The sequence below is a fragment of the Cryptomeria japonica genome, chromosome 11, assembly GCF_030272615.1.
Source record: "Cryptomeria japonica chromosome 11, Sugi_1.0, whole genome shotgun sequence".
Taxonomy (NCBI): Eukaryota; Viridiplantae; Streptophyta; class Pinopsida; order Cupressales; family Cupressaceae; genus Cryptomeria; species Cryptomeria japonica.
The window spans coordinates 625,083,632-625,110,567 of NC_081415.1; positions in this window are offsets into that span (position 1 = coordinate 625,083,632).

Genomic DNA, 26,936 nt, shown 5'->3' on the forward strand with positions numbered 1-26,936 from the left:
GTTCAATCAACTCACCTCGTCAAGTGGCTCGTCGTCGATCACGGCCTGTCGCATGATCTCCATCCTCGTGGGATGCTCCGATCGTCGTGAAGGCATGATGATGGCTATGTGGGCTCCACTGTAATGAACAATACTCAGAATCAACAAAGTGACAAATGCAATAGTCACTTTCAAAGGTATATACTTTCACTCCTTTACCGTTACTTTCAAAACCCTAATTTTCCCTAAATCACTCATTTCATCATAACTTGAGTTTGGGAGATGCGATTTTCAAACCGTTTGTTGCGTAGGAATTGTATTTTCATTCCCTTACTCCCTTGATGTTCCAAAATGTGCTCTGATGAAGCCTTTGTAGTGAACATCTCTCATCAATAATCGTTCACACAATTTGTTGTAAGTAAACATGCTACCCTGTTTCACCTCCCATATAAGCAAGCCGAAACAGGGGGGCCATATAGCTACTCACAAATTTCATCACTTTCCTTAGTAAGCATTAGGTGATTTTGTGATCTAACGTGTGTTTTGTAGGGTGTGGTTCCTAACTGTGTACTGCAGATACCGCTGGGGGCTTCGTTCGACGAACTTATGGATATATCCTTTTTCAAATAATGTTTACTTTTCTGTACTTTAGCTTGCATATGCACGTAGTACTCATATGACCACTAAAGTGGGGGCTAAATGTAACATCATAAATTGTACGCACTTGCTAAAGCAGTACAATTTCACACCTAGTTTAGCACCCGCCTTGGTGCAGTTGCATTTTGCATTTCATTTCCGCTTTAGCACTTAATTAATCAAATTAATTGGGCCTAAAGGTTCTATTTCATCATCTTCCACATCATAAAGTCGGGCCCTTTCATTAAAGCATGCCCCTTTCATTTTATTCCTCCAATACATCACTTAATCAAAAACCCTAATTAGGCCCTATTCTGAGCTTGGGGGCTTGATTTCGGGGGTCAAAACATCTTGAAATCACCTGTAACTTCGAGATTCTCTCTAAAATCATCATATCCGATGGCCCTGAAAATTTGGTGAAAAGTTGTCAGGACCGTGGCGCCTAGAGTGCACACGGTCCCGGACATTTTTCCCAAAATTTTAGGAGCGCGATCCAATCATAAAATAAAGCTTAACCCCAAGAAATTGGCGGGATATTCAATCTCTAGGTCGGCCAAAAGTTGGAATTAAGACCTAGGGTTTCATACATAAGAGCTCTCTTTCTTCATTTGAAGGGATCCGAATTTTGTTTTTAGGAACCTCATATGCAGCAAAAGAGAAGATCTTTGAAGACTTCAACCACTCTCAACATTCATCCTACAAGCATTCATCAAATCCATTCCTTCACTTAGGGCTTTGAAGGCATTGAAGAGCAATAAGGGATCACCGACTGAAGATTGGCTTGTACCCCTCCCTTGGGGTTGGGTATGATTTCATGTTGTTTTCATGTCTTTGCATAAGCCTCATTATGTCACTTACATTCATGCTTTAGATCACTTAGCATCTTGATTTGGAGCATTTACATTGTCATTTACAAGCAATTAGGGTTTACTTTCTAGGTTGCTCTAGTTTGCTTACTTGAATTTTAGATCTTGCACACACACAAGGTCTGCACACACATTACTTTTACAATACAACTTGGCTATTCATGGAGGTGGAAATCACCGAAGTGGGGGTTTGACTAAGGCAAAACCCTATATAGCCGCCCAAACACCTTTTTTAGATATAAGTGAAGATTTCGGGATTTAGACGATGCCGCAAGTTGCAGATCCGAAAGAAGCAGACGGAGACGGAACCATACACCAAGTTTCAGAGCAGAAGACCAGGATAGGGGCGTGGGGTGCCCTGGTCCTACCAGGACAGGGGCGCTAGGTGCCCTGGTCCCTGGGATAGGGGCGCTAGGCGCCCTGGTCCTCCTGACAGACAGCAATTTTTAGCATTTCCGACAGTTTTCCAGATTGCAAAGTGGCAGTTTCAGGTGCAAAATCAGGACAGTAGTGCCCGTGCCCTCGTCCTGAACATTTTCACTCAGATTTTGACTCTGGGTACGCATCTGCATTCTTATCTTGTCCTTATGTTTACAGCTTTCCATTGTTTAAGTTCAATTCTGCAATCTTGTTATTAGTTCATACTTACATTTTAGGGTTAGGAATTGAACTTGCATAATCTTACCTTTCAATTACAACAAAGGAATAGAAACCCTAATAGGTAGCCCATGGTTCTCTCTTTCACCAAAAAGAAGTAGCCAATTGTGCAATACCTCTAGGCTCTTTCGTATTCCGTAATGTGTGACAAAAGGTAGGATTAGGACATGTTAGCCTAGTCTCGCTTTTTCCCCTTACACAGCATTAAATAGATATTTGGCAATAATAGAATTTCTCTCCATCTTCTTGATCATACAAATCTTCAATTTGTTTAGCAATGGTTTCATCTTTATCATCTTTAGCAACTAAACAAAAAGTTGGCATTGGTCACTCAATGTCTTATTGCTAAAATTTTGGTTGAAAAGTTGTGTAGCCCATAATCGAATAGTTCTTGTTGATCTCTTGCCATAAAGATTCACAATAATGTTCTCATCAATTTCAAGTAACCATTTTGGGGTTCTTGAAGGTCTTCGATTTGGAATTCATCTTTCATCCATGAGAGAGTCTTCATTTCTAAAGTAATTAGGTGTTACATATTGTTCACTTGGTTGAGAAATTCCGCCTTCAGTGTCAAATTTTTCCACATTTTCAACTCCAATGTCAAAATTTTCCACATGTTCACCTCCTATGTCAAAATTTTTTACATTGTCACTTCCAATGTCAAAAAAATTCATATTTACACCAAAATTATCGACACCTTCATTGTCAACTGCCAAATTTTAACTTTCCATTCTCACATCATGTTGAGAATTTTCATTATCAGTTTCAACATTTTCACTTTCAAAATCTACATTTTCATTTTCAATAACTTGTTCAACATTTTTAAATTTGATTTCCTCTTCACTTGAAGTAACATTTAAAATATTTAACATACCTTGTCTTCTCCTCCTATGACCTTCTCAATCTCTTTCTCTATACACTTCAATTTGATCATTTGAAAGCTTTCTTTTGCATTTAGACTTCCGATGACTACTGTTGGAATCCAATAACACTGAGATGGGGGGTGAATTGGTGTTATACTAGAATGATTAATTTTAACCTATTAAAACATGCATACACCAACCGATATACCGGTACATACATAATTGAAATAAGTAAAGCAACCAATAAGCCAATCACATAAATGAGAACCATAACACACAAAATTATACGTGGAAAACCTCAAAGAGGAAAAAACACGGTGGTATTTGTGACCCACAATATCAATCCAGTGGCCATATGAAGAGATATTACAAAATATGAGGTGCCTATAGTTGTAGGAAGGCTTACACCCTAGAGCACACTACTTAATCACAAAAGGAGCCTCATTGACTACATAGAAATCCAGACTAAAATCCAGAGAAGTGTGAACTACTAAGATAGCATCCTCTATGCCAGAATACAGTTCCATTTTAAGCTTTTTCTGTTCCAGTCTGAAACCCTAAACCCTTTACCAGAATAACCCTTACATAAATATCCTCACATACATAATCTCTCTGATATATTTCGCATCATATTACATTTGCATATCCATAATCTCCTATTTCTTGTCCATATCAAAATGATCTAATCCAACTTATCTATATACCCTATACAATTTTCATGTCTTATGTCGTCTTACAAAGATATATACAATATCAAATTTACATGTCAGCCAGATAACATAAATGCATAAATATTAAAAATAATTGTTGATGCTAGATCCAAGAGATGCTAGCCTCCAATATTGATAACCATATTCTAAACCATGCCGGCTTGCATTGCCGGTAACCAAAGAAATCATTTTGTCCTTCCGATGTCAATGTAGTGTCTATGAAGTGTCTGTCGGTACACAACTGAACCAAAACATCAAGAAAGACCACAATATCATGTTGCCATCAATGACAACATACTAAATCCAACCAATTGAATGTTAATTGCCAACAATCTCCCCCTTTGGCATTGAAGGCAACACTCATGTGAAAAATGGTCAAGGTTTCATCTGTCGGTTTCATCCTGCCTACTCCCTCTGAGCTGAATATCAATTAATGCAAAATACTCCCATATCTTCATAACTCCATATTTCCATATCTCCCCCTAATGCATACAACTGCTTCTATTCTTTTTCACATCTATATCACTCCCCCTTTGACATCAATACCATCAAAAATTCTAAAAATAATGTCAAAGATCCAGAAATAAACTATACAATGAATATCCCAAAAATATCTTACCAGAGCTTAACAAATTTTAAAATAGGTATCCCAACTTGTTTTGAAAGAGTCAAAAAGAGATACAAGTCCACTTAATATATGTGCAAATGACTCTTTCTCATTTACCTCTATTGGTGTGGGATTTCCCACCATATCCGTACACTCTTTCTTATGTACACTGAGTGAATCCAACCGGGGACTCACCAAGCCTCTTAGACTTCTGGCTCTTCTTATAATTTTTTCCCTTTCCTTCTTAAGAACATAAATTTGGTTTTCCAAAATTAAAATTTGACCATCAATTGATGTAGTCAATGAAATCAATATGTCAAAGGAATTAGCTATATTTGCAATTTTCTCTTGAAGTTCTTTTATCTTCTTATCCACATTAGTTGTAAGTATATTAGTGTTACAACATACCCTATAAATATTTGTACATTTCTTTAAGCAATTTTCTATTCGTTTTATCTTCTCATCAATCTTCTTCTTCACAGATATAATTACCTAATCAAATGTAGCTCTCTTAGCCTGAGTAAACCACTCCAATGCTTGTCAGTTTGAAATCTGCTATAAGGATTGAAAATCCTTTGAAATATGCCCATTAACTATCTTAATCTTGTCGGATGGGCTCGCTTCATTGTCAATCTTGCACTCCAGGACTAGTCTGTGTAGAATAGTGATTGACTGATCAATAAAACCTTTATCTATAGATCCCTCCTTCATTAGTTTTTTGTGATGACATCATCATGAGTTCAGTACAACTCATCTCTGTTATGTTTTTCTTTTCAACCTATGAGGTGTCAATTGACAACAATGATGGACCAACTATCGGTTCACTGTCAGATTATCCTTTCTTCTCTTCTAAAGATTTATCCTTTATAGCTTCCTCACTTGCACCGATGGCTAACTTGGTGTAGTCTGTGTAACTATCGGTTCATTTGTAGGAACTGTAACCTCAACTTGTACATTTGTATCTAGAGATTGTTATCCTTAATATTACTATCCTATACAACATTAACTTGTTCTCTCTCTGTATTAACCAGTATCTCAATATTTGTCTATACATCTATGTTTACCAGGGGCTTAATTTCCACTATCTTAATATTTTTCAAAACTGACGGTGAAGTACCTATAATCCCCTTTCCTTTTCCTTCAATTGGGGTGTCTACTAATTTTGCACAAGTTTTAGGTGGAATGATATTCACATTACCAGATTGAATAGATGTATCAGTGTCATTCTTCCTCTTCCTCTTTGCAGTACTAGATGCAGCTGAACTGGTTACTTTTGGTGCTTGCTTCTTTGCCGGTATTTTGAATGTAACCTTCCTAACTAGTTTCTTTTTAGCTTCTACCTTTGTTTCCTTTGTTTTCTTCCTAACAACTCTCTTGAATGCCAATGGTGTGTCATCCTCAGATTCAGACTCTGCTATAACATGCTCAATGTGTACTTCTAGATTCTTCCTCTTCTTGCTTTTCTCCGGGACAACATCAATTAATGCTTTAATGTCCTGTGAGACCTTCTCCACAAATTTGCTAACCTTTCCTTCATGCTTCTCTCTTTTCTTTTGGTTGAACTCTATTTCAACATCATGTGTTTTTTGTTGAGAAGTTCCATGAGGCTTCTCTGCCTCATCAATCAACATTTTTGCATAGGCATCAAGAATCTGTGCATCCACCTCATAGCCCATTCCCTTAATCCAAATATTTTGTGGCTTAACTTCTTCCATAAGTGTTTCATCCTTTTTCACCATGAAGCATATGTCGGTTGAATATTTTTCTACAATATGCTTAGGTACCCTTACCCTAGACCTCATATATTCTTGAAATGCCTTGAAATATCCCCAAACTTTATCATCTCTTTGACTTCCTAAAGTAGCAATTGACTATTTCAATTGTCTCCCTACCGAGATGTCAAATTCCCATTGCCTTTTAACAAAACCAAGTGTCTCATTCATGAAAAATAACATCAAGCAAAATATCAAGTTGCCATATCAGAAGGTTCCCTTATTTTCACCCTTAATTTTCCCTAGGTTTGCTAACAACTCATCTAACATCCAACCACATAGATCCAATTTCACATTCTCTCTCATCATTTTGTATCTAGCTAAAATGCAGGAACTGGAAACAAAATTCAATTGGTTTGACTGAGTTACCCTATACCCGATGATCATGCTATTGAATCTGATGTTCATGTCGGTAATAGTGCTCACTCTCATAGATCTCCTATAAGATGTCATGTCGGTGATTTTGTTCATGAAATCATTCGGAACCTTCTTATCTAGATGTTTCCCAACTAATGGTAAACCATTGATTGCCCAAATGACTTCCTTGGTGATTTTGTAAGGTTTGTCTAACCATATAAATTCACCATGTATTGTGCTCAAAACATACCTAATTATCTCATCTTCAAATTCTGGAATATCCAGAATACCGGTAAACCATAAGTCTTCAATATGCTCTAATATCGGTTTGATCTTTCTAGATTCTCCCATCAGCTCACTCATATACATGCCCTTAATTTCAGAAGTTCCCAAGTCCTCAATATGATAGTGAATATATGCCCTAACATCTTCTACATAGACAACTCCCTCTGGAACGTGAGAAAATGCTCCAACCGAATCTTCCAGGGTAGCCACATGTGGATATCATTTGAAAATTGGACTGGGGCGGTCCTTTAACTCTACTACAATTGGGTTTGCAACAAAAATAAGAATAGATGATGATCCTGCTTCCATGTTTAAAGATAAATACCTTTTGATCGCTCTCGGTGAAAACCTTCAACAAATTCTAGACGTCAGTGAAATCGCTCAAGAAGAAATCTGATTTCTCTGAATTTCCTTTGATCACTCTTAGTCATTCTTAATCACTCTAAAGTCACTCAGAATGCAAGGTGATCAATAATGAATTCAATTCAAACTTTTAACCTTCGAGAAAAACCCTAATCTTCTATTGACATAAATGACTGTCGGTGAAAGATACTGGATCTCGCACAAAACATATTTGTGCCAGATAATTATCTTCAATGTTTGGAACATCTTCCAGAACCTCTTTCCATGGCATATGTAGCATCTTCATTAATTTTACCTACCCCTAAGGCATCTGCCTCAGTTAGCGGATGAGCTACCTACCGGTGCAGGAGCAACCTCCTCTATCGGATAAGTAACCGAGACATTTCCATCTGATCATTGTTCTCCAGTCTTCCTATAACCCATCCTGTAGTATGATCTTGTTAGATTCACTAACCTTATCTTTTCCTTTCTCATTTGATCATCCATTACCAACCGATGAAATTTTGCTTCTACAGAATTTATCAATATGTCCAACCTCATTACATGCATAACATGTAACATTGTTCCTTTGAATTGCTTTTCTAAAACTGGTGTAATTTGTTGACCTGCACTGATTAGCCATATGTCCAAACTTTCCACATCCATAGCATTTAATATTCATTCTACAATATGCTATTTTATGACCATACTTATTGCATTTAGAACATTTACAGGGAGCAAAATCGGGGTTCTGATTTTCTCTGTTTCTACATCGTATAGCCATGTGACCAAATCTATTTCAAACAAAACATCTACCATTGAATTTATAAGCATTAAATTTCCTTACCAGTGCCTTATGGTTTTGATCTTCATTAGTAATACCAAAACTATGTCCTTGCTCAAATCCAAGTCCATTGGAATCTCCAATCTGCCTTTGTCTCTTCAATAACTCATCTAGTTGTGTAAAGATGGTCTTGAATTTTTCTTTATACTCCCTTGCATTAGTTAATTCTTCTCTCAGAATTATCATTTGTCTCTCAAGTTCTTGTTCATTACTCTGGGATTACATTTGTTCTTCAGGGATACAACAAGATTTTCTTCCTTTTCTTTTTCATCCTCAATCTCCTTAGACATTCTCATAGTTATAACTTGCATTTCATTTTTCATAACCATTTTCTCTTGACTCAATTTCTGACATTTTTCCTTAAGTGCATCTTTCTCTTCATCATCCTGATTTTGCAAAATTTCCTTCCTCCTAGCTTGAACAGATGATAGCCTCTCTTGTAGGACAAGAATGAATTCCTTCAAATAATTCAATTCATCTTGTATCTTTATGTTCTTCAACCTTTCAGCATCATAATCTTCAAGTTCCATCTCAAGTTGTTTCTCCAAAGCCATATCCATGGATTTCAGATTCAGGGTCTTCCTTAAGTTGTTAAACTTCCTATGAGGCACAAGGCTCTGAAACTAATTATTGGAATCCAATAGCACTGAGAGGGGGGGGGTGAATCAATGTTATACTAGAATGATTAATTTTAGCCTTATTAAAACATGCATACATCAACTTGTATACCGATACATACAGAATTGAAAGAAGTAAAGCAACCACTAAACCAACCACATAATTGAGAACCATAACACACAAAATTATATGTGGAAAACCTCAAAGAGGAAAAACCATGGTGGGATTTGTGACCCACAATATCAATCCACTGGCCATATGAAGAGATATTACAAAATATGAGTGCTTATACTTACAGGAAGGCTTATAGCCTAGAGAAAACTGCTCAATCACAAAAGAAGCCTCGCTGACTACATCAAAATCTAGACTACAATCTAGAGAAGTGTGAATAGCTAAGATAGCATCTTCTATGCCAGAATACAATTCCAGTTTAATCTTTGTTTGTTCTTGTCTAAAATCCTAAACCATTTACCAGAATAACCCTTACATAAATATCCTCACATACATAATCTCTCTGATATATTTCGCATCATATTACATTCGCATATCCATAATCTCCTATTTCGTGTTCTTATCAAAATGATCTAATCCAACTGACCTATATACCCTATACAATTTTCATGCCTTATGTCGCCTTACAAAGATATATAATATCAAATTTAAATGTTGGTCAGATAACATAAATGCATAAATATTAAAAACAATTGTCGATGCTAGATCCAAGAGATGTCGGCCTCCAATACTGATAACCATATTCTAAACCATGTTGGCCTGCATTGCTGGTAACCAAAGAAATCCTTTTGTCCTACCAATGTCAGTGCCGATGCCGGTGTAGTGTCTATGAAGTGCTTTCTAGTACACAACTGAACCAAAACATGAAGCCGGGACACAATATCATGTTGCCATCAATGACAACATAGTGAAACCAACCAATTGAGTGTCAATTGCCAACAACTAGTACTCCCCATTTACCTCCACAAAGATGCTCCTAAATGATTGACAATGTAAGATTTGACTTTAAGAATCTCTCAAAAGAACAAATTTGTCTGAACCTATCTAAAAACCCATGATTCTCAACAAAACCAGAATGTGAAGAATATGGGCCATTGGAATCCACAAAATGGCCCACGAGGCTCTTTTTTATTTATAGAAATTGGATATACGATTATATCAAATATCCAATTTTAATGCTTAAATTTGAGGTCCCAAAAATAATTCTCATTTTCACCTTTTTTTACTATAGGCACATTAATGGTAGTGGCAGAAATTAGATATCCTATTTGAGTACTCATATTTTAGAGAGAGAGAAAGATTAGGGGAGGGGGAGGGAGGGGGTAGGGGGTAGGGGAAGAGAGAGATTAGAGGATAGAGAGAGAGAGATTAGGGGAGAGGGAGAGAGAGAGAGATTAGGGGGTAGAGAGAGAGATTAGGGGAAAGGGAGAGAGAGAGAGAGAGAAATATTAGGGAGAGGGGGAGAGGGGGAGAGAGAGAGATTAGGGGAGAGAGGGGGGTGGGGGGAGAGATTAGGGGAAAGGGAGAGAGATAGAGATTAGGGGAAAGGGGGAGAGAGAGAAATATTAGGGGAGATGGGGAGAGAGATTAGGGGAGAGAGGGGGAGGGAGAGAGAGAGAGAGAGAGAGAGAGAGAGAGAGAGAGAGAGAGAGAGAGAGAGAGAGAGATAATGGCCTCCAACGCTTGATTGTTTTCTTTTTTCTCTTTCTTTTGATCATTAGTCATAATCCCACTAGGTGCAACATATTAAGTACCAACATGTTCCCATTATTGACTTCCTAGACTCTTGATATAAATTTTCATTCTATTACTCCATATTCTATATTTTCCCTATTATAATTCGGACCTTCTTTCTTCATCATGTTCTACAAGATCTTTACCTCAAGTTGTTAGGCTTAGACCTTAGAGGACCTGAAATACTTTGATACCAATTGATGGTATGATGAATCAATAAGGATCCGGTAAACTACTGAGAGGGGGGGTGAATCAGTAGGTAGAAAATTGACATAAACTTTTCACCAAACAAAAACAACCTCTCAAGACAAACTCAAAACTGACAAATTGCAATATCACTGTCAAGTAAACCAATTGATTGTCATAATAGAATAACAGTAAAACAACTCTGAAACTCTCAAACCTTTTAACCAAAACATCTAAATACTTTACTAACAAAAGTAAAAGCTCATTTCAGATTGTTGTCGGTCATCATATCATAACTAAGTGCATTTAGTTGTTAAGCAAATTAATAATATCAAACATAACCACAAAAAAATTCACCACTTGACACAATGATTTTGATGTGGAAACCCAAATGGGAAAAACCATGGTGGGGATGAATACCCACAAGTATTATGAACTCTTCTAAGGTTCACCCTTTTAGGAGCCAAGCCTGTTAAAGCTTTACAATAAGTCTTGTTAAGAACAGATCCTGTTAGGGACCACCTGGTTAAGGGATTGGCTATAATGCCCTATTAGAAGAAATACCTTGTTAGGAGTAACCTCGTAGAGGATTTGAAATCTAAGCTGATGGATCACCTGGTTAAAGGATTTAGATAATACTAAGCTTGTTAGAGCTTACCCGGTTATGGGATTTGACTATTGTAATTGTTAAAGAACAATAGGGGTTTGTTGATCTGGTGAATAGCACTACTCTGCTTGATCAGATCCTTTTCATGCTCCTATCTACCTTTACACATACTATAGATATGTCATCTGGTTCGGGAATCAATCACCCTTACATTCAACCAAAATTTCCAACACTACAACAAACCAATTCATCGACCTTATAAAAAAACAATAGGTCAGTAACACATCATAAACCTAAGATCTAATAGAGATTACAAATAAATCAATTCAAGTTGATGAATACTAAGAGGAGGGGGGGTGAATTAGTATACCAAAAAGTACTAAACTCAAACACTTAAACAATTTAGTAGTAAACCAGTATAATTGTTTTACTAACAAACTGGTTAACACAAATGCAAACCAAATAGCAAATAATGCATTCACCCACAGAAGCACAATCACCATAACACAAGAGATTTTGATGTGGAAACACAAATGGGAAAGACCACAGTGAGATGAAACTCACAAGTAACTATCTGCATAATAGTAACAAGACCGGTTAAGGTCATACAATATTCTTCACCAGAATAGATCCTGTTAGGAATCTCAATCTCTGTTAAGAGATAAGTCCCATTAAAGACTACCTTGTGAGAGGATTTTAGATCCACAGTTGTGAACCACCTTGTTAGAGGATTTACAAAGGCTTTGCCAGGCCTACCCAGTTAAGGGTTTCAAACTTTTCGAAGATGTGAGCAATCAACAAGTGAGTGATCTAAATACTAGCACAGTATGCTTGGTTAGATCCTTGATAGCTCATTGTTAATGCATTTTAGCATTACTTCAGTCTTCAAAATCTCCACACTCTATTTTTTCACACAAACCTAATTTTCTTCTATGATCGCACATACAAAACCTCATCAACCACCTAAAAGCCTAACAACTTCTAAAATCCTAGACATGATGTCCTTATAAAGGAACCTGATTTCATGTCGGTCCAATAGGATTACATTGCAAGTTCCTAGGTTTAGTGCATCTGGACACATTTGGTAACATGACATAGAATCACAACCAAAGTGTCGGTGGATAATAACTCATCACAAAAATAATACTGGTTGGTAACTCATCATAGAGTAATACCAGTTCACATATTTTACCGATTACCGGTTTGTCAAAATGAAGATTGGGAAAAATGATAGCAATCGCTTTGTTTCTTTGTACCGCTTTGGGATCCTCGAACCGCTTGGGTCTTCATAGCGCTTGAGATCAGTAAATACTTTCTGCAAAACACCGATAGTCTAAAGACTATAATACATAATACCAGTTGGAACAAATATTGGCTGAGCATAACTCATACATACAAAAAGTGATCTCAAAGCAAGTTTGTGTCCATCAATGACAATCACAACATCATCATAAAAAATGCCAACAATCTCCCCCTTTGGCATTGATGGAAACACTTAGGAAATTTTTTGACATCTAAGCGTTTTACAACCAAAATATGCCATAATCAAAATTACTCCCCCTAAGCATATATGCTATCCTTTTTGCACAAAATACAATGTATGCAAGCCCCTTAAAGAGATAACATGAAAGCATACATGGCATTCACCAAAATTTTAAATACAGAATACTACTCCCCCTTTGCCAAAAATGACAAAGTATTGCAGAATAACCCCTGTTTCTCATTATCATTAATGTAATAAATGTTTATGACAATAATGAGTGAAACTTATCAAAAATCGATTTAAAATCCTGCATAAATATCTTCATGGATAAGGACCATAACTCAAACAATGAGGTAGCAACCTCACTTTCCATTTGCATCTGGGATACCTGTTCCTCCATGGCATCTAAGGTACTCATCTCTTGAGTGACCGTTAAGGCATCCTGATTGAGATAGCATTTCTGAAGTATTTGCAGTCTTGGTAGTAGAACCAGATGAAGTTCCTGCAAATCTCAGGTCCCATTGCTGATCTCCAACTCTATTATGGTAGTCTAGAGTTGAAACCGGTGAACAGTTTGCCCATATGTGGTGAAGGAATCATAGGGCATCTTAAAGGTGCTTATATATGCCTGCAAATCAGATTGCAGTTTGTCTTTCTGAGCAAGCACATCATTACAGAATAGATGGGGTTGGCTTATCTTACTGAGCAGTAATTTCCCCTCATCCATAGCATCTCTTATGTCTTTCTAAGCTTTCTAAAGTTCAGACTGGAGCTCGTTTAATTTCTTCACTTAGGTAGTGTTCAGTGCCTTTTGATGCTTCTTTTGTGCATTGGCTTTAGCAACATCTTCTAGGCATTGTACCTGGTCCTCTACAACTGTGCACAAAAGTTTCAGTTGGGCCAGAGAGGAATCGGTACTGGGGAGGTTGGTACCAGGTATCAAACTGGTAAGAGTTTCCACCATAATTTGAATAACATCTTGTTCCTTCTTCCTCCTTAGCACTTCCAGTCACTCTTGGGAAAGCTTAATGCTTTGGAGCAGCTCTATTTCATGTGTAGATTGGAGGTCAATGGGACTGGTAATTTCAGCCGGTTTGGCTTGACTACCGGTTGCCTTTGGGGTCTCCACTTGTGTGCTCTTTGTTTCTTCCTCCTTCTCTTTGGATCTTTTCTTTTCCTCTTCAGCCTTCTTTTGCTCCTCTACTTCTTTCTTTCTCTTTTCTTCTTCCTTCTTTCTATCTTCTTCTTTCCGCTTCTCTTCTTCTTTCTTCTTCTCATCTTCCCTTTTCTTCTTCTCCTCTTCTTGTTTCTTTTTCTCCTCTTCCTTTTTCTTCTTCTCCACTTCCTATTTCCTTTTCTCTTCCTCTTTTCTCTTCTCCTCTTCCCATTTCTTCATATCCTCTTCCTTTTTCTTCTCCCCCTCTCCCTGTTTCTTTTTCTCCTCTTCCTTTCTCTTCTTCTCCTTTTCCTTCTTCTTCTTCTACTCTTCCTCTTTCTTCTTCTCCTCTTCCTCTTTATTCTTCTCCTCTTCATTTTTCTTCTTCTCCTCTTCCTCTTTATTCATTTTCTCTTTCTCTACTTTCACTTTATCAACCTTTCCTTTGTCCACTCTCTCTTTGTCAGCCTTTTCCTTTGTTGCATTCGGAGTGACATTTTCACCATCCAAAGCATCAATGTCAATTGTGTCCATTTGTTCAGTGATTGGTTCTCCTTCACTATCATACACCTCATCTGGTTTTCTAGTTTCTGATTATTTCTCAACCTTCTTGTTGGCTTCAGACACTTGGTGCAACCTTAGAACGACTTTGGCATGCAAGTGGGTATCTTTTACCACTTCAGGAACTTTCCCTTCCAGTAACAGGAGTCTTCTTCTTCTCATGAAGAAGAGGCCTTTGTATTTATCCATAACCTCACATAGCTCTAAATTTGACACATCAAGAAAATATTGTGCAAAAATTTCTTCTCTTATTTCCTGTTCCTTTTCTATGGCAATGCGCCATTTGTTATCTAAAGAATTATATAAAGAATCCGGTGTCACGGATCTAATTTTTTATGGTGACCAATCATTAATACATAAATATTGAATAACTTCCTCTTCAACTTCCTCATTTTCATTGTCATTAAAATCATCAAAATGATCTATTAAATCACTTTTCACTTTTCTCCTAATATTCTTGATAGTTCTTTGACAATGTGTCAAAGGTTTGTAAGAGGAAATGTCTATATTTACAAGTGCTAATAATGTCGGTTCATTGCTAGTTGTCTTTATCTTCTTCCTCGTTTGCCTAGTCTTTTTAGGCTGCACCTCAAATTCTGTATCCTCAGAATCTGGTGAGGTGTTCTTAGTTTTCCGCTTCCTTTCAAAGACCTTGGCAGGTGCAACTTCCGGTTTCTTCTTTGCCGATGACCGCTTGGTCACTTTAGGACTTACTGAAGTAACCGGTGTTGATACCAATGGCACTACCTTTCCTTTCTTCATTGAAGGTTCTTTAACTGGTGTTACCCTCTCCAAATAGGTGTCAGTTCTCTTCTTCTTAGGATCAAGAGGTGAGGCAAGTAGGGTAGAGGCATACCTGTCTAGCATGTCATACATTACCTCATATCCCATGGGCTCCACTTCTTTTCTAGGCTCAACCGCCTCCATTATGCACTCATCTACTCTGATGATAAAGAAGATGTGCTCTTCATACTTCTTGACAGTATCACCAGATATTCTCATCCTCTAGCTCATCTTGCATCTGAACTCATCAAAGTATTTGTTCAGGACTTCAGGATAACTGGTTCCTACCGCTTGAAGCCTCTCTCTGATTTTCTTGGTAACCAGTTGGTTAGCAGACCATTGTATATCACCGACTCCTGGGAAATAGCCTTGAAATTAGAAAAACAATCCTACCAATAGTTGCCCAAATTTAAATCTTAAGGCATTGTCTTGTTTAATAGACTTCAGATTCACTAGAAGTTGCCTTTGCATACAAGTGCATAAATCAAATGAGGCATCTTCCATGATCATCCTGTAGGTGGCATTTACCGCTGCAGCAGAGATATAGTTAATTTTTCTAGCATAGAACATCTAGTAACCTATCACCATACAAGCATACTTGACCAGATCATCCTTGATGGTATTGATGGTCATTCCCCGTTTGTCACTCATAGAACCGGTGAGCTTGGTCATTTCAGTCTTGATAACTTTCCTTAGGGCTGGCACATCTCCAATGTTACAGAAACCGGTGACGGTATTAATTGCTTCTAGTGTAATGTCATGTATCCACTCAAGATACATTTTGTCACCATGCACTCTGCTTAGAATGATGCAGATGTGATTTTCTGTAAATTTTTCAAGGAAATAGACCGCATTGTGAAGTTTCTTTCTTTCTAGGATGTTTTATTCCAGTTTGATCTTCTTATCCTTCCCACAGAATAAACTTAACTGAGAATTGATCACTAGAGATCCTAGGTCTTCTATTTTCCAATCAATATAATCTGAAATACCTTCCTCAACTATAACACCAGCGGGTATCTAAGATAGGGCGTTGTATTTTTCCTTCCATTGGATGAAATCTACTGAATCATTAGGTGCACTAGAACTGGAGTGCGATGCAGAAGCCATGATAAACGGATAAACAAGAATTTTGATAAATACCTTCAGAAATCCACAATTTAGGGTTTCCAAATTTAGCTTCGCAACACACTACTTTGGTTGTTGGCTTACCGCTTTGTGTTCTTCACCTGATTGATTGATATTATCTCCGAATTATTCTTTCAAAGTTTTGAAATCTCTCTAAATCGCAAGACAAATCACCTTTTGTCGCTCTGCACTTGAAAATTTCTTTGCTCGCAAATTGATAAGTGAAAATGACTTGAAAATCCCATTTAAATGAATTCTTCACCTACCATAATAAATGCTCCTCCATTAGGGCTTAAACCCTAATTTGCCTTTTACTGTTTCTGGTCTTCTGTCAATTGACAAGTATCACATACCGGTTAAGGTCTTTTACCAGTGTAAACCGAGGGTTCGAAACATTTCACCGATTTACTCCTCCTAAGCTTTTCTAAAGCTTAGTTTGTCAGTTTAGCGACTTCCACACCAGGTGCAGAAACTGGTTCTTCTTGTGACATTTCTTTAGGTTGCTTCTTCCATGTTGTCTTCATATCTGCTTGAATAGTTTCAACATCAATATTTCCTTCCAGAGTGACCGGTATATCATCTGATATGTTCTTTCTCATTCTACAGGTTCTAACAGGGTGTCCCGATTTCTTGCAATGATAGCATACCACTCCAGGTGTTCTCCATGGTCCATTGTTCATTCTACCATTCTTCCTCCTGCATGTTCCAGCAATGTGACCATTACCATGACAAATCAAATAGGTTTCTCTCCAACTAGTTGCCGCTTGATAGCCACCACCACCTGACTGATGGTTATAGGCATTATACTGGTTTGGATTCTGGTTCATAGAGGATTCAGGAAAAACTCCTTGACTCATTTGAGGATATCTTCCAGTGTTTTGTATAACACTTGCATTCAAATGGTCTATGCCCAAACTTGTTGCATGCATAACAGTTACCATTGAATCTATTGGATCTAGGCTTATTGTTTAGAAAGTAGGGAAAATTATTGTAAGCCTTACTTCTACATACATTGGCAGTGTGTCCTTCCTTGAGACAATTAAAGCGAACAGGTTTGAACTTTTGCTTACCTTTATCCTTTGGTGTCGGTTGCTTCTTTGATGCTCCATATTTTGTTCCAGAGGTCTCACCTTCCTCATAACCAGAAAAACCAAGTCCTGTGGTATTCTTTACTGGTTTTGCTGATTCAAGCTTTTGTTCTAGCTTAACAGTGCTCTTATTGAATTTGGCAAGTATTTCCTTTGACTCATTGAGTTCTTTGGAAATAGCAACATTGGATTCCTTCAAGGTTGCATTCTCAGAAATAGCCATGTTTAGTTCACCTTGCATTTCTTCTTTTTCTACTTTACTCTCTTGGAGATGAGTGGTAAGTGCACTGATTTCTTGCTTCATCTTGGAGATCTCATGATCTTTGTATTTTACCAGATCTTCAGCTTTCCTCTGGTTCTCAAGCTCTTGACAAATTCTGATAGTCAGTCCTTCCAGTTCCCTTCTTAGGTTAGCATTAGATTCATTCAATTTTTCAACTTCTTCAACTAGGGCTTCCATGTCTACTTTATCAAAAGAACTATTTTCAGTAAGCTCCATCAGTTTCTCAGCATGCTCTCTTCTCTTTGCTAGAGAGGCTTTATATTTGACTTTGAGTTCATCAAAGGCTTTCTCAGTCTGAGTGAGACGATGAGTATGTTCCCTCATAGTGTATTCCCCCATATCTCCTTCCAAGTGGTTAAACTTATAGAAAGGTTGGCTCTGATACCAATTGATGAATACTAAGAGGGGGGTGAATTAGTATACCAAAAAATACTGAACTCAAACACTTAAACAATTTAGCAGTAAACCGGTATAACTATTTTACTAACAAACCGGTTAACACAAATGCAAGCCAAACAACAAATAAGGCATTCACCCACAGAAGCAAAATAACCATAACACAAGAGATTTTAACGTGGAAACCCAAATGGGAAAAACCGCGATGAGATGAAAACCACAAGTAACTATCTGCATAATAGTAACTAGATCGATTAAGGTCATACAATGTTCTTCACCAGAATAGATCCTGTTAGGAATCTCAATCTCTGTTAGGAGATAAGTCTAATTAAAGACTACCTTGTGAGAGGATTTCAGATCCACAGTTGTGAACCACCTTGTTAGAGGATTTACAAAGGCTTTGCTAGGCCTACCCGGTTAAGGGTTTCAGACTTGTTGAAGATATGAGTAATCAACAAGTGAGTGATCTAAATACTAGCATAGTATGCTTGGTTAGATCATTTATAGCTCATTGAAAATGCATTTTCAGCATTACTTCAGTCTTCAAAATCTCCACACTCTGTTTCTTCACACAAACCTAATCTTCTTCTGTGATCGCACATACAAAAGCTCATCAACCACCTAAAACCCTAGACATGATGTCCTTATAAAGGAATCTGATTTCATGTCAATCCAATAGGATTACATTGCAAGTTCCTAGGTTTAGTGCATCTAGACACATTTGGTAACACGACACAAAATCATTGCCAAAGTGTCGGTGGATGGTAACTCATCACAAAAATAATACCAGTTGGTAACTCATCATAGAGTAATACCGGTTCACATATTTTACCGATTATCGGTTTGTCAAAATGAAGACTAGGAAAAATAATAACAACCACTTTGTTTCTTCGTACTGCTTTGGGATCCTCGAACCGCTTGGGTCTCCATATGCTTGAGATTGGTAAACACTTTTTGCAAAACATCGATAGTCTAAAGACTATAATACATAATACGGGTTGGAACAAATACCGGTTGAGCATACCTCATACATACAAAAAGTGATATCAAAGTAAGTGTGTGTCCATCAATGACAATCACAACATCATCATCAAAAATGCCAACACAAGTATGACCGTTGGATTACACAGCAATCACTGCACATCATTCAATATAATCTTGACCGCTCCTTGATCACCGCTTCATTGAGCACTGTAACTCATCACACGGTTTCCATTACATGCAATGAACTTACTCATTCGCAAGATAAAAATTGTTATCTCTACCCACCAAAACCCATTTGAAACTCTTCTCTTACAACATGCATACGTTTCATAATCATTACCGTTCATCATTTGATCATAAATGAATACAACCGATAGGGTTTAGCATATCAACAGGTGGGGTTTACTGGTTGATTGCACTTCTTCTATAATAATATTGGTTTCCTTCACAAGTTCACCTATCGGTTGCAAAACAACATTATTACAACATCATTACCAGTTATAATTGACATCAATGACAACATAAAAGTTCATCAATGCAATCTTCATGCAAATACCAACAGTTTGTCTGAAATCTCCATTGGAGATTCTTTCAATATATATTCCTAGTAGAACTCATTTGGATACAAATAAAAGAGTCTTTATATGTTTGTAGGGAACCTTAGAGTATTCCTTATTTTATCATGCTATTTTTACAATAAATGATCTTTCTCTCAATATTCATGGCTATGGTACTACATTCAAATTTGGTAGGTGATGTTCATAGTAGAAAATCTACTAGTACTTATGTTTTTACTTTATTTTTTGTTGCAATTAGTTGAATGAGTAAGAGATAGTTTGTGATTTATTTGTCCACTACTGAAGCTAAGTATATGGTAGCTATGCATACTTGTAAATAAGTCATTTGTCTTCAGAGACCATATGCTCAAAAATTCAAATTAAACAAGGTATAGTGATAGCTTATTATGATATTCAACATGTGATCTACCTAGCTAAGAACGTAATATTTCATGCCAAGACCAAACGCATTGATGTATTATATCATTTTATTAAAGATATGGTCAAAGATGGTAGGATTTAAGGTAGAGACTTTGATAAATTTTATAAATTCTTTAAAACTAAGGATGTGAGCACAAAGAAGTTCAAATGATGTTCAGAGGCAATGGACCTCTCAATCCTTAGCATTTGAATCATGGTAATGGTCCTCTCTTCACTCAAAAAGTTTTTCAAAAAGTGAGAGAATGTTGAAAAATGGTGCCTCAACCTTGCAATTATAACAAGTTAATGTATTGAGTGTGTGGGGTTTCAAACAAGGATACCACATTATAAAAGTTTAATATTTTAAGCAATGAGGATTTGGGGTAGTGCCCCAAATTTTATTATAATATATTATATTATAAATATAGATCATTCATCATTAGGCCTTAGATATGATGGTAGAGACTCTATTGGCTTTGCTTGCCCTACAAGTAAATTATATATTATGAGGGTATTATATTATGGTTCGGTATTATGATGTATTATGAGAATCTAATATCTATTGCTTTATGTCTAAATCTTTGTCTTGTGGTAATCCTTTGTGAATATTTCTCTACAAGTATATTTTAATTTTGTTGATTTTAGAATAATATATTGGGTGGCCTTTAAAGTGTAGTTTTTTCTATCAAAAGGTTTTTGCCCATGTAAATCATTATATTGTCATGTATAAATATAATTTATGTTTATTTTTGTTTGATTTTTGTAACTATTATAAAGATTTAAATAAATTTGCATAACTCTCATCTCAAGATTAGTGTAGGGATTTAATATTATGCCTTGAATTACAAAATTGTACAATATATGAATAGTTAGAGCTTTTATAGTTGCAAGAAGTACCATCGACACAAATAGTTGTTACAAGAACAACCATTGATGTAAGTAGCAATTCCCGGAACCCTTAAAATTGCCAATAGTGTTTTGGGTTCTTGTTTTGGCTCCAACCATCAATAGAAGGGAAAAAAAAAGGTAAAATATTAGAGAAAAAGAAGAAAAAACTAAATTGACTAAGCATGTTTCTCAAATTTTTGTTTAGTTCTCAAAACCACCAAAAATATTGATTGGTTTCAAGTTCCTAGTCACTATCAATCACTGACAACATATCGAGAAGGGTTGAGAAAAGGAAAAAGTGATTAAGTATAAAGCATTGAAGCTTCTAGTGGCTCTTAGAATCACTAGAACCTCCACAAATGTTCCTAGTTCCAAGTCTACTTTTGAAGAAGGTAAGAATGTGTTAGGAGTTCCCATCATTCTTACAACCATGCAAACCCTAAACAAGGTTTCCAACATAGGCTCGAGCCCTAATGGAAAAGGGAAAAAGGACTAATTATTCATGGTTGAGAGTTTCTATGATTATTGAAACCACTGGAATCCCTAATGGGATACCCAATATGGCATTGACCCATGACAAAGGTGAAATGGCTAAGGTTGGGAAAAAAGAAAGAATAGCTGAGGAGAAAATAAAAACGAAACAAGAGTTAGTAGTTCCTAGTTCCTATATAACCCCCTACCATTTAAAAATGGGAAAGCTAAAGAAATGGTAGCTAAGTTCTTAAGTGTCTAGCCTTGTGATGGTTTTTGAAACCTCTAATGAGTTTTAGGCTCCTAACTAGCCTTGATCATCAACAAAGGAAGGATAGAAAATTTTAATGGGGACGCAACTAGGAGATAAGATAAAGGGCTAAAATGAAGAGAAAAAAAGAAAGGATCAAAAGTTCTTGAGGTTCCTAGAATATTGAAAATCCTTGATGGAGTTTTGAGTTCTTGGTGGATCTCCAACCTTTGATAAGGGGGAAATGAATGCCAAGGTAGAGCTTGAGAAAAGGGCCAAGAGAAATAAAGAAAAGGTGGAGAACCTAGGGGGTCCAAGCCCACTGAATGAAAGATAAGGTAGGGATTGGAGGTTTTGAGTTCTTATGGAAGTCCTAATCCCTAATCATGACAATGAAACAAAAGGTAAAGCTTAAGCCCAATAGTGAGGAAAGGGTAAGATAAGTTTGTTATTGCCCCTATAAAACTTTAAGGTTTTCCATGATTGTCTAGAGTTTTAGCTTTCCATTGCTAGGGTTCTAACTTTCCAAATCATTAAAACCCCGTGTCCTTATACTTCAAAATGGGTTCTACATTCTATTTTTATGTTGACTTGTTAAAGTCATGACTTAGGCCTATTGCATTGCTACGATGACTAGCCTTGTTTTTAACCAGTAACTTGAACTATTTTGGTAAATTTTTCCTAAGTCTATGTCTTCGCATCTTATGCCCTTAGGTTGTTACTTTCTAACCTAAGTCCTTAGTGGGCCATATCGTGCCTTATAGACCACTCTCTTGAGTTCATAGGAGCCTAATTTGTTCATTAAAACAAGCGTCACAGAATGGAGGGAAAAGCCCCCATGCCCGTGCATTTTCTTCAAATCCCCGTCTTTAACGCTCTGCAAGTCTGTGGGGGCTATCTTTCCTACTGGGAAAGGAGTTGCGCAACTATGGAAGGAACTTCCATATGCCCATAATTTAACCTGGTCAAGAGCTTATCTTTGGTCTTGGTCAAGAACGGTCATGTTTGTGCTACATCATGTTCATATCATTGCTTTCATCGATCTGTAGGTCCCTGAAAATGCTTCATGACTCAGCCAGCATGACGATGGGGAGGTGAAACATGTCATGTATTTATGGAGACAATGAATTAGCCAATCTTATCATGAACCCTAATTTGAAGGGTGTGGATTTATAGACTTTATATCAACCCACATCCCCGTGCGCCAAAGGTAGTGAGTTCCAATCTAAGGCTACAGAATTGCAGAATTGTTCAATCAACTTTACAGTGATGCCAAGATGGATGGTACAATTTTTTTTCCAAAGGTTTTCTCTTTGCTGACTCCACCCATCTGACTTTGAAAGTAAAGCTGATATGGGCCCTTCTTATTGTTTTGACTACTTTTCAAAATTGGTCAGTGTTAACAAAATCATCTCATATGCGGATTGCCAAAACTAAGATCCAAATCAATTGTTGTCATTCAAATTTATAAAAAACAGCTAATTCATTCCATGTGAGCAAACAATAATGATTGAGATGACGTATTTTAGCCCACTCTCGTTGCTAGATTGATCATTAAATGCACCTTTTGGATCGTTGGTTTATCACTTAATTTCATCAAGGTTGAAGGTGAATTTAGAGTGATAAATGGTTATGTATGTGACAAGCTAGAGTTTCAACTGCAACTACAAGTAAGGGGAAAAGTATTTAATCAGAAAAAAAAATTAAGTTGTCCATCTTTGTAGACTTGATTGTGTTAGATCAGTATAATTTTTGACAAATCAAACAATCTTAATTTTTAAATCTTAGAATTTAAAAATGAGTCAATTTAGTTAATCAAAATGCTAATCTTCTTCTATCAAACACACATTCGATGAGGACCTAATACCAAATCATCAAGAAAAATGGTACATACCCTAGGATTGAATCCACATCTAGGTAGGTTTGAATATGCATGTGTGAAATGTAGAGATAAGAGATCCCATATATAGGATTGAATCTTTTTTTAACTAGTATAGAAGAGGGAAAGAGTTACTAGTTTCAAATGTATAGATTTATGATTTGGGGGAATCTGTTGTCCCAAATGTCTTTATGGATTTGGATTTGGTTAGGGAAATTGCAGTCCTATGATCCTAATATCATAATGATTATGGTTAGAAATGGACGAGAGCTTGGCTCTATTACAAACTTAGCATTTTGGATGCCTTTGACCTATATAGGGTAGCAAATATGGTTGTGAAGTTTGAATTTTTCAATGAATACAAGAAGCACATGGAAGAACATTTAGGGTCACTCCTATCCCAAAGCATAAACTCAAATGGTACGATAACAAATTTGTTCCAATTCTTGAAAATGAGATAAAACCCTTTGTAGTAGAAAGATTTGAAGATTACTCTATCAAGACCTACTATTCATTATTTCAAGTCTTGGGAGGGGATTCAGGAGCTAAAATCATAATTCATTTAATGTATATAGAAATGGACATCCAAATTCTTATTGTGAACACTGGATTTGACTTTGTGACATACATATCAGATGAAATGCACAAGTAGTTGATGGAAATCAAGAGGTATGACAAGGTGATAACCTTTATGTGGTATTCCTTATTATGTTACTTAGTTTTGTTTGAGGGAAAAATAAGATGGGACAAAGATTTAAAAGTGACAATAACAAATCCAAATAACAAAATGCTACAGGTCCAATGTTAGACACATGTCTTAGACAAGCATTGCCCAAATGTTTTAATTATGTGTTTGAGAATCTTTTTGTTGCCAAAAAATTAGGCCACTTGAGAGAAAAATTATAGAGGCTTCATGTAGAATTTTTGAGTCTTTTGAGACCCAAAGACACGTCCCATGAATTGGGAATAAATCATAGTTGGGGAGAATTGTATTACCATGTTGAATCCACTACTTTTAGAGTATATGGGTGCCCAATTTCCCTACATGTTTTGCCAAAATTTATCCCCAGTTGGTTGGCATACTTAGAATTTACGTTGTAGTTAAATGAGACAAAAGAACTACATTTAAAGGGTTAGAAGAAGGATCCTATTTTCCTTCTATTATGGTGTGTTACGACTTTGGTGCATATAGAGAAGGATTGGATCAAATATATCCAATTCTTACATCCTATAGAACAAAGTCATAAAAGCTTAGAAACTTTGACCCTCAAGGTTTTATCCACTAGGTTAGATTGCAGATAAGAAGATTAGCCTTGGTTCACTAGGTGTACATTGATGAAGATCTGATTAAGAACTATCTTACCATGAAATTTTTTATTGGCTTCCTACTCATGAGAATCACTCTCTTCTACCACCTCTGATTCTTCATTACCTTTTTCCATTCAGTAGTCAACCAATCCTACTTTGGGGACATTGCAGGTGTAGGGGAGCTTTGTGTTGATCAAGAATAAAGCGGGAAAAATTATATTTCCTTTTCTTTATGCACATGTTGTACATGGGGTGGCTAATAGGAAGACAAATCTAAAATTACAAGGGCCTTACCAGCTAACTTCTCAAAAAAAATTATCATTTTATTTATTTTGGCTATTGTATCATCAATGTCAATAAATTCCCCCTTATATCCAAGAAGGGATGATATTGGTGTTGGAATTAGGGATCACTGAGAGGGGGGGTGAATCAGTGATCTACCTGTTAGCATATTTTCAAACTTAACTTTAAATCACCAAAAGCAAACACTTGAATTTGAAATGAAGAAGCATAGAGAAAACAATCACAAAAGCATAACACGAATTTTTAGGTGGAAACCCAAATGGGAAAAACCACGGTGGGATTTGAACCCACAATATTATTTCACTATGGCTAGTAGCAAAACAATATTATAAAATGGGAATGCACAGGCATTCAGGCACACTTCCTAGAGCTCACTACTCAATTACAATAACTTGGAAGGCTCACTGCCTTACAAGATAGCTATAGTGATGAATTACAGTGAGTGAACTCCGAAGTAGCATCTACAATGCCAAGATGAGTTTTGGTTGAGTGCTAAATATATTGACTTGATCACTTATGTTGTTCTGCCCTGTTCTCTGTCTCAGTCAGCTATCAGATCAAGAATGCGCACATGAAACTGTGCCAAAATAGATTCTCGATCACCTCTTGCTCGCATACAATTGCATCATTCACAAAAAAGATCATCCACACCAAACTTATATACCGTCAACCAGAAAATAGGTCATTTGTCATGTCAGCCTTCTAGTGAAACATGTAGTCTCATGTCGGCTTGATCGAATCCCAAAGGATAAATGTGGATGATCAAAACAATAATAAAATGATGTTTCTAAGTTGGCCCAATCATCTCGAACACAATTCAATGCATTGCAATCACTGGAAAGCTTCCGGACCCAATAATGTTCTGTTATTCCTAAAATATTGGTTAACAAGCTGCCAATTAACAATTTCTTCTTGATAAGAAGAGTTACAACTGCTAGATCGAGTCTCTATAAAGAGTTTCCATCAATGACAACCCTAAACCAATAATCAGCCACTGGAAACCACCAGAAACCACCAGATGAGTGTCAATTGCCAACAATTGGAGATATCAAGGCTTTGTCTTGTACAAAATTCCTTGCAAATTATAAATTTATGAAAACTCTTAAATTCAAAGGTTTTATAATGAGAATAAAGTGAAGGAAGCTTGTTGATAACCTAGAGATAGAAAATATGGGTGCAGATCCCTCCAAATATGATGAGGTGACAACTAGAGTATTAAAACAAATGAATTTTTGCACAAAAAATATTACTCTTGTGAAGGTAGTTGAATAGTGAGAAAAAACAATTTTCTCCTTCTCACCAATTAGGATATATCTTTTGCATTGGCCTTAGATGTAATGAGAAGCTAGAATGATGAAGTCTTCACCATATATGAAGAATTTGTGAGGGTAGAATGATGAAGTCCTCCTGAATGCAGCTTTGTACCTATTTCCTACACATAGAAAGAAGAGGGGAATTGTTTGGAATAGGAGTTTTCCTAAGTCAAACCCTGGTTTAGGAATTAACCTTGAACGAAATAATGCAAATACTGAAATACATATTGGAAAGATATACCTTATATTTGCAATTGTTGATGATGATGCTTTACTCTTTGAATGTAATCACATATGTTGTATGAAATAGTATGAACATGACAAAACCCTAATCACACACATGTTTGCATGAAAATTGACATAACTTTGCCAAACAATAGTTGAATGATGAATATGCATCCTTGAAGATCTCTAAAAATGCTTGATAATGAATACTTCATGGATGCAAGAGTGCTTTAGGTAGATAATGGATGGAGTCTTAGAATGCTTAGATGAAATTAGCTAAATAAAATGGTTTTTTTATAGGGGTTTCTAGGTAATTTTTCAATTAGGCCAACCTCCAAATGGTCATGCAAAGGCCCGAGTGTTAGCAGCAATCAAGAAGGAAGACTAA